Here is a 10,085-nt window from a genome sequence, read left to right as displayed (position 1 = left end):
CAGCTGTTATTGCCTGCTGTTTCTGGGGTCTCCTCTACGGCACCCAGGGGGTCCCAGAGGGCAACTGCGCCAACCTGGAGTACAGGGAACGACTCGAGAGCAGTGCTGAGAAACTCAACGGTAGATGGGCAAACTTTGAAGTTGGATATGTATCCGTATGTCACACAGCGCCCTCTTGTGGTTAAAATAGAATACTGCATTCTCAGCAGCTCTTCAGAAAACAGTTAAAGAGAAACAAGTTGCTGATCACAAGTTGAGGATGTGTTTATTTGGAAACTTAGATGTAAATAATTTGTATTTATTCTGACTTGAGAAGCTGGACTGTAGGGGGCCACTTGCTACTTGGATGGAATAGGAGCCAACTGGGTGTTAAGCCAGAACCTTGCAGAGAAGAGCGCAGCGTTGGAGGGAGAGAAGAAAGGCATTTTTGAGGTTTTATTGATTTATTTCCATCCATGTTTACATTTTGTCTGCATTTTGTATGATGTCTGCGGGGAGAATGTCTTCGGTTCTAAACGTATTACATGGACAAAGGTGAAACATGACAATTTTCAATGTTTCATAGAAAAACATTGAAAGCGTGGTTCAAAATGAAAAAATAGGTATTCAGTTAAGACCATTTGTAATAAACGCTATATTTAAAGTCTTGCTTTTCACTTTTGCAATCCTATGAATGTAACTTTTCATTCAATTGAGTAAGTCAACACAGCTTTTGTATCTGTTGTGTACACAAACGATTTCTCTTGTTATGTTGTACACAAAATGCTGAAAGAGTGTATCTTTGTTTGAATGAATTAAACATTTCGCGACAATGTTCATTGTTGAACGTTTCATCCCGTGCCTGCTTTCCCCCGGGTAGCCACTGGGTGGCACCAATTGGTGACTTTAAAATCATCAAACGCAAGAGCAAAGAACACAACAACAGAGATAAAGACATCAACTGGTGAGTGTATCATCACAGTTGTGAGTGTCTCTTATATGCGATCACGACAAGGTTGCGACTTCGAGGCCTGACATCTCCCAAATCTCCGGTTAGACCAGCTGGAGCTCTAGAAATCTTTTAATACAACCACATGTGTCTCCTGCATGTGTCCTCCAGTAAGTTCAGGGAGACAAACTAGATCACCTCAATGCACCTTCCTCCCTGCACCTCCACATACATTGATGTACACTACGTGTTTTACTTTTAAGAACCATATTTCAGCCTGTTTATTGAATTGAGTTCGTGTTGGTTCAAAGGCGATTCCTGGTTTCACCGGTTGGGGCGCTGTCGCCATTTGAGACCAGGAGAGCAGCAGGTGAAATAAGCGAAGGAGTGAAACGGTATGTTATTGTTGTCGTCTCGTTATTTCTCTGTTATAAGGTCGGCATTGTGCTTATAAGTACAGATATGTGCTCACAACATGCAGCGCCATGTTTACTACACGATGCCACTGCATTTGAGTCAGAAGAACAGTTAAAAAGTCTGTTTGCGTGTTTAAAGTTCTAATGAACTCTCCCCACTTAGGTAGCTTGGTGCTAATGTTGGCTAGCAGTGTACGTAATGTGTGCGTGTGTGTGTGTTGTATTAACTGTTTCACCAACAGATTTCTGGATGTTGTGTTTGCATTTATCAAACATTGTGTGAAGTCTTTTCAGGTCAACTCATCACTCGATTCCAAGTCCAGTCTAAGAAGTCCAAACCACTGGGAATAGTTCAGATTTAGGCCCGTGTGTGCTTCTGGCACAGAATCTATCGACCCTCTATTCAGATTTCATTGACGTTGAATGATGTGTGGATAAGAAATAATAATTATTCTTAATAATAATAATCAATATTGTCAATCTTGATTCTTCAATCTATATATAGTTATTATGATATCGATTTTAACCACGTCAACTTTGAAGTTGGATGTGTATATGTCGCCCTCTTGTGGTTAAAATAGAATACTGCACTCAGCAGCTCTTCAGAAAACAGATAAAGAGAAACAAGTTGCTGATCGCAAGTTGAGGATGTGTTTATTCGGAAACTTTGATGTAAATAATTTGTATTTATTCTGACTTGAGTAGCTGGACTGTAGTAGTGCACAGCAGGCCCTTGTAGCCAGTAGACTCCACAGAGTCTGTCCAGTCGTACCAGACGCTCATGCTTCTGACTCATGACTTTGTGAAAGTCTGGCATAACTGCTGCTTCAGGTCCTTGTAGGCAGTAGACTATTCTGAGACTCTTTAGATTCTCCGGCCTAAAACGACCAGCTGTGTGTCTACAACAGCAGGCCACCAGAGCACAGCAGAGCTGAGTTACTGGGTGTAGAACTTCAAACTCTAAGCTGAGGTCGAACCTCCTCCTTGGCTGAGTTGTGGCGCAGTGATCTTGGTTTCACTCCTGTTTATGGGAGGAGCCTAATGTAAGAGCAGTCAGGATGTCTTGGTTTTAGGTCGAATCCTGCTTTCGCCACTAGGGGGCGGTGTCTCCATGTGAGAGCAGGTAATCAGCAGGTGAAACCAGCGAACGAGAGAAGCCGTGTGGTTGTTTTGTCGCTACCAGGTCGGTGTTGTGTTTATAGTTCATATATGTGCTTGATGTGCTACAAGATGTTACTGCACTCTACAAACAACAGGCAGGAAGTCAGGTGTTTACGTTCCCGCTGAAAGGTTAGAGCCGTTTAGCCTTCGTGGCGACGCACCGGTATTGAGCCATTACGGTGTGTGTGTGCCTGTTAAATCCATGCTACGGAGGGGTACAGTAGTGTGTGTGTATGCAGTAGTGACTGTTTGTTGTGTGAATGTTTTTTTACGTGTGTATGTGTGCCTGTGTAAGTGTGTCTGTGCGTGCATGTGTGTGTGTGTATGCGTGTGCTGTTTTAAATGTTTGCTGTATTTCTCAAGCTGTGGTGTTTGGATGCTGCGTTTGAAAATTTTAGAGCTCTAGCTCTTTAACTGACCAAGATACGGGCTTTTTAAAAACAAATGATTTGGTCCATGGTTACACTGTCGCGCTGGAAAACTGGACCAAAAACGAAATTTTCCCCAAACTTACGGAAGATGATCCTCGTGTCCTGTAGAAGCTGCGTTTGAAAATAAGGTAAAGTATTTGTTATTATATATATTATATTACACTTAGACTAACTACTTTACTTTAATCTTACTGCTAATTTATTTGAAATATGTTCAATAAGTAAATATATAAATGACTTTTTGAGATGTGAACACATATCGACTTATACGCTAAGTCGATTGAATAACTAAAAATATCCTGTTTAAGTCATTTAGGAAAATGGGACCAAACTTTTTTTTTTTTTTTTTTTTTGTGATGTCAGCACCAAATCAAAGAGACAAAAGAAAAAAATTGAGCCTTCTAAGGTTGGGTGGGCGGTGGCTCATTGATAAGGCACGCGTCTGGGAACCAGGCACACGCTCCGGTGCTGGTTCGCCTCCAACCTCGGTCCCTCACTCTCCAGCTGGTAGCTGGAGAGTTGCCTGTTACCCTCCGGTCCAGAGCCTGTTACCTTCCGGTCCCCGCGCCCACCTAGGCACGGAATCTACTGCATTCAGTCAGTCTGTCAGAGAGAGTGACAGACACATAGCGAGAGACTGATACTCATAGTAGAACACATCACGTAGAGTTAGGGACACACAGTGTGTCGCTCGGGCTGCGTGGCAGGCACAGTTCTTGTGTCTGGCACCAGAACGAGTGATGCACTGTGATAGAACATATAGGAACACATAGGCACTGACACAGACAGGCAGGCAGGGTGCGGAAGAGGAGGTGCTTTTAAATAAACTCACTAAGTGTTTCACTGAGAAAGATAGATAGCAGAAAAAACATGGCAACATTTTTTTTTCTTTAGCTCAGAGGGTTAAGCTGATGGGTGGTGATCACAAGGTTGGGAGTTCAAGTCCCAGGAAGGTAACTGGCTCTGGACCGGAGGGTAACAGGCAACTCTCCAGCTACCAGCTGGAGTGTGAGGGACCGAGGTTGGAGGCGAACCAGCACCGGAGCGTGTGCCTGGTTCCCAGACGCGTGCCTTATCAGTGAGCCACCGCCCACCCAAGCGTAGAAGCCTCTTTTGTCTCTTTGATTTGGAGCTGACATCACAAAAAAAAAAAAAAAAAAAAAAAAGTTGCCTGTCCCATTTTCCTGAATTACTTCATATATGACTTTAACAGGATATTTTTAGTTATTCAATCGACTTAGCATATATGGTAATGTCTTGTTTGGATCTCAACTACGTGTTCACATCTCAAAAAGTCATTTATTTATTTACTTATTGAACATATTTCAAATAAATTAGCAGTAAGATTAAAGTAAAAATTTAGTTTGTGGTCCAGTTTTCCAGAGCGACAGTGTAACCATGGACCAAATCGTTTGTTTTTAAAAAGCCCGTATCTTGGTCAGTTTAAGAGCTAGAGCTCTAAAATTTTCAAACGCAGCATCCAAATACCACAGCTTGAGAAATACAGCAAACATTTAAAACAGCACACGCATACACGCACACACATGCACGCGTACACAGACACACATACACACATACACACACACTTCTGTACCCTCCGTAGCATGGATTTAACACGCACACACCGTAATGGCTCAATACCGGTGCGTCGCCACGAAGGCTAAACGGCTCTGACCTTTCAGCAGGAACATAAACACCTGACTTCCTGCCTGTTGTTTGTAGAGTGCAGTAACATCTTGTAGCACATCAAGCACATATATGAACTATAAACACAACACCGACCTGGTAGCGACACAACAACCACACGGCTTTCTCTCGTTCGCTGGTTTCACCTGTTGATTACCTGCTCTCACATGGAGACACCGCCCCCTAGTGGCGAAAGCAGGATTCGACTTAAAACCAAGATTCGACTTAAAACCAAGACATCCTGACTTCTCTACATTAGGCTCCTCCCATAAACAGGAGTGAAACCAAGATCACTGCGCCACAACTCAGCCAAGGAGGACGTTCGAACTCAGTTTAGAGTTTGAAGTTCTACTTTATCAAAAAAACATTAGCAGTACTCTCTCTCTCTCTCTACACCAGGAAAAGGAGCCATCTTGTGGTGATTTGTGAGAATACACACGCTTGTTTCAAATTAACAAATGATTTATTCAATCACAACTTTACATTATATGCGTCCATTTTAAAGCCAGTTTACGTGAACATTTAAATATAATAATAAACGGGAATCCAATGTGTACTCGCAACTTTATCAGCAAAAAAGTCAAAAGGTGTTTATTCACAGTAATTGAATTTATTCAATACATTGTGGTGTTCAAAAACTGACCACTGAGATGAATCTTTTGTGCCACAAAGCACAACATGTGTGGACTCAAATGTAAAAAACAAATAACAGGTAACATATATAATAATAAAAAAATGCTTTTTTGAAAAGCATAAATAACCTTTTGATGTTAACAACATCTGCCCCCCGCAGGGCATGCAGCGCACACCCCAAGGAGCAGAGACCTCAGCAGCGCCACACCAGCCGTCTTGCTGAAGATGAAGGAGAAGGCAGAAGGTGCTTATAAGCACAGCACCGACCTGATAACAGGGAAATAACAAGACAACAATCACATGGGGTTCTCTCGTTCGCTTGTTTCACCTGCTGATTTCCTGGTCTGAAATGGCGACAACGCCCCCGACTGGCGAAAGCAGGAATCGACTTTGAACCAATATGAATTTAATGCACAGGCTGAAATGTGTTTTTAAACATAAAACAAGTATTTCAAATCACAAAATGCCAATGCAATTCTAGTTTGTAGCTCACACATTTATACACACAACCCATCTCCCTACTCATATCGGCTTCTTGACTCATTCATCTTGCATGTATTGTAATGATTAAATCAATGTATGTGGAGGATCAGGAAGGAAGGTGCTGTGAGGCGATCTAGTTTGTCTCCCTGACCTTACTGGAGGACACTCAGCTGGAGGCATCCAGGTTCAAGAGGTTCAAGCATGGATGGACTATTGACATGCAGTTGACACATGTGGTTGTATTAAAGGATTTAAACAACTACAGGTGGAGATTTGGGAGATATGCCCAGGGACTATGGTTAAAGGTCAAGTCCTCCCAAAAGACACAGACTGAAAATACTTGAGTGTAGTAATGTAAACGGTGGGATCATCACTTGATGTAATCATGAGGTCAGCGACTACATTATACCTCTGTACGCTTACTGTTCAAAAGTCCAACCAAAGGACTGCACGCCTTTCTCCTGTTGAATAAATCCACAAGCCCACTGCTGCAAACTCCTCAGTAAGGAAAGTCGCTATAAGCTGTCCTAAAAGTCGCCATATGACACACTCACCTAATTTGCACAATTGGCGTGTTGGATGTCATTATAATGGACGCTGGAGGAGAGAAGGTGGACAGTAACTGCGGAACGATACGTCAGAGTCTCCAAAACACCAGAAGTCTCCAAAAGTCTCCAATAACACGCTAGTCGCTTTTGTCTCAAAAAAAGTCGCCAGATTTAGCGAAAAAGTCGCTAAAGTGGCAACACTGCTCAACATGTTTGTCTGTTTACAATTTGGGGACGTATGGAACGTGCATCCGTGTAAAATTCCGTTGGGAACACCGTCAGTGACTATGGTTCCTACCTGGTCACAGCAGATCCTCATTTCAGCCAGAAGTGACAGACAAGGGACGAAACGTTCAACAATGAACATTGTAGCAAAATGTTTAATTCATTCAAACAAAGATACACTCTTTCAGCGTTTTGTGTACAACATAACAAGTGAAATCGTTTTTTAAATGTACACAACAGATTCAAAAGCTGTGTTGACCTATTAAATTTAATGAAAAGTTACATTCATAGGGTTGCAAAAGTGAAAAGCAAGACTCAAAATACAGCGTTTATTACAAATGGTCTTAACTGAATACCTCTGTTTTCATTTTGAACCACGTTTTCAATGTTTTTCTATGAAACATTGAACCGTGTTATACTCTTTGTCCATGTAAAACGTTTAGAAGACATTCTCCCCGCAGACATCATACAGTGCAGTCGGTGTCATGTTTCAGAGCAAAATGCAGACAAAATGTAAACATGGATTGAAAAACATTAATAAAACCTCAAAAATGCTTTTCTTCTCTCCCTCCACCACTGCCCTCTTCGCCGCAAGGTTCTCTCAAATTTAAAAAACGCAGCATCTACAAGACACAAGGATCATTTTCTGTAAGTTTGGGGCAAATTCAATTTTTGGTCCGATTTTCAAAAAACAAAACATAATGTTCATTGTTGAACGTTTCATCCCTTGCCTGCTTTCCCCCGGGTAGCCACTGGGTGGCACCAATTGGTGACTTTAAAATCATCAAACGCAAGAGCAAAGAACACAACAACAGAGATAAAGACATCAACTGGTGAGTGTATCATCACAGTTGTGAGTGTCTCTTATATGCGATCACGACAAGGTTGCGACTTCGAGGCCTGACATCTCCCAAATCTCCGGTTAGACCAGCTGGAGCTCTAGAAATCTTTTAATACAATCACATGTGTCTCCTGCATGTCAGGGTTTGCAATAGTCTATACTGCTTGTCCTGAGTGTCCTCCAGTAAGTTCAGGGAGACAAACTAGATCACCTCAATGCACCTTCCTCCCTGCACCTCCACATACATTGATGTACACTACGTGTTTTACTTTTAAGAACCATATTTCAGCCTGTTTATTGAATTGAGTTCGTGTTGGTTCAAAGGCGATTCCTGGTTTCACCGGTTGGGGCGCTGTCGCCATTTGAGACCAGGAGAGCAGCAGGTGAAATAAGCGAAGGAGTGAAACGGTATGTTATTGTTGTCGTCTCGTTATTTCTCTGTTATAAGGTCGGCATTGTGCTTATAAGTACAGATATGTGCTCACAACATGCAGCGCCATGTTCACTACACGATGCCACTGCATTTGAGTCAGAAGAACAGTTAAAAAGTCTGTTTGCGTGTTTAAAGTTCTAATGAACTCTCCCCACTTAGGTAGCTTGGTGCTAATGTTGGCTAGCAGTGTACGTAATGTGTGCGTGTGTGTGTGTTGTATTAACTGTTTCACCAACAGATTTCTGGACGTTGTGTTTGCATTTATCAAACATTGTGTGAAGTTTTTTCAGGTCAACTCATCACTCGATTCCAAGTCCAGTCTAAGAAGTCCAAACCACTGGGAATAGTTCAGATTTAGGCCCGTGTGTGCTTCTGGCACAGAATCTATCGACCCTCTATTCAGATTTCATTGACGTTGAATGATGTGTGGATAAGAAATAATAATTATTCTTAATAATAATAATCAATATTGTCAATCTTGATTCTTCAATCTATATATAGTTATTATGATATCGATTTTAACCAAGTCAACTTTGAAGTTGGATGTGTATATGTCGCCCTCTTGTGGTTAAAATAGAATACTGCACTCAGCAGCTCTTCAGAAAACAGATAAAGAGAAACAAGTTGCTGATCGCAAGTTGAGGATGTGTTTATTCGGAAACTTTGATGTAAATAATTTGTATTTATTCTGACTTGAGTAGCTGGACTGTAGTAGTGCACAGCAGGCCCTTGTAGCCAGTAGACTCCACAGAGTCTGTCCAGTCGTACCAGACGCTCATGCTTCTGACTCATGACTTTGTGAAAGTCTGGCATAACTGCTGCTTCAGGTCCTTGTAGGCAGTAGACTATTCTGAGACTCTTTAGATTCTCCGGCCTAAAACGACCAGCTGTGTGTCAACAACAGCAGGCCACCAGAGCACAGCTGAGCTGAGTTACTGGGTGTAGAACTTCAAACTCTAAGCTGAGGTCGAACCTCCTCCTTGGCTGAGTTGTGGCGCAGTGATCTTGGTTTCACTCCTGTTTATGGGAGGAGCCTAATGTAAGAGCAGTCAGGATGTCTTGGTTTTAGGTCGAATCCTGCTTTCGCCACTAGGGGGCGGTGTCTCCATGTGAGAGCAGGTAATCAGCAGGTGAAACCAGCGAACGAGAGAAGCCGTGTGGTTGTTTTGTCGCTACCAGGTCGGTGTTGTGTTTATAGTTCATATATGTGCTTGATGTGCTACAAGATGTTACTGCACTCTACAAACAACAGGCAGGAAGTCAGGTGTTTACGTTCCCGCTGAAAGGTTAGAGCCGTTTAGTCTTCGTGGCGACGCACCGGTATTGAGCCATTACGGTGTGTGTGTGCCTGTTAAATCCATGCTACGGAGGGGTACAGTAGTGTGTGTGTATGCAGTAGTGACTGTTTGTTGTGTGAATGTTTTTATACGTGTGTATGTGTGCCTGTGTAAGTGTGTCTGTGCGTGCATGTGTGTGTGTGTATGCGTGTGCTGTTTTAAATGTTTGCTGTATTTCTCAAGCTGTGGTGTTTGGATGCTGCGTTTGAAAATTTTAGAGCTCTAGCTCTTTAACTGACCAAGATACGGGCTTTTTAAAAACAAATGATTTGGTCCATGGTTACACTGTCGCGCTGGAAAACTGGACCAAAAACGAAATTTTCCCCAAACTTACGGAAGATGATCCTCGTGTCCTGTAGAAGCTGCGTTTGAAAATAAGGTAAAGTATTTGTTATTATATATATTATATTACACTTAGACTAACTACTTTACTTTAATCTTACTGCTAATTTATTTGAAATATGTTCAATAAGTAAATATATAAATGACTTTTTGAGATGTGAACACATATCGACTTATACGCTAAGTCGATTGAATAACTAAAAATATCCTGTTTAAGTCATTTAGGAAAATGGGACCAAACTTTTTTTTTTTTTTTTTTTTGTGATGTCAGCACCAAATCAAAGAGACAAAAGAAAAAAATTGAGCCTTCTAAGGTTGGGTGGGCGGTGGCTCATTGATAAGGCACGCGTCTGGGAACCAGGCACACGCTCCGGTGCTGGTTCGCCTCCAACCTCGGTCCCTCACTCTCCAGCTGGTAGCTGGAGAGTTGCCTGTTACCCTCCGGTCCAGAGCCTGTTACCTTCCGGTCCCCGCGCCCACCTAGGCACGGAATCTACTGCATTCAGTCAGTCTGTCAGAGAGAGTGACAGACACATAGCGAGAGACTGATACTCATAGTAGAACACATCACGTAGAGTTAGGGACACACAGTGTGTCGCTCGGGCTGCGTGGCAGGCACAG

The sequence above is a fragment of the Genypterus blacodes genome, unplaced genomic scaffold (genome assembly GCF_046128005.1).
Source record: "Genypterus blacodes isolate CSIRO-AG114 ecotype Tasmania unplaced genomic scaffold, CSIRO-AGI_Gbla_v1 ptg000055l_1, whole genome shotgun sequence".
NCBI classification, from domain to species: domain Eukaryota; kingdom Metazoa; phylum Chordata; class Actinopteri; order Ophidiiformes; family Ophidiidae; genus Genypterus; species Genypterus blacodes.
The sequence above is the reverse complement of the archived record's forward strand: the minus strand, read 5'-3'. Positions refer to the sequence as shown.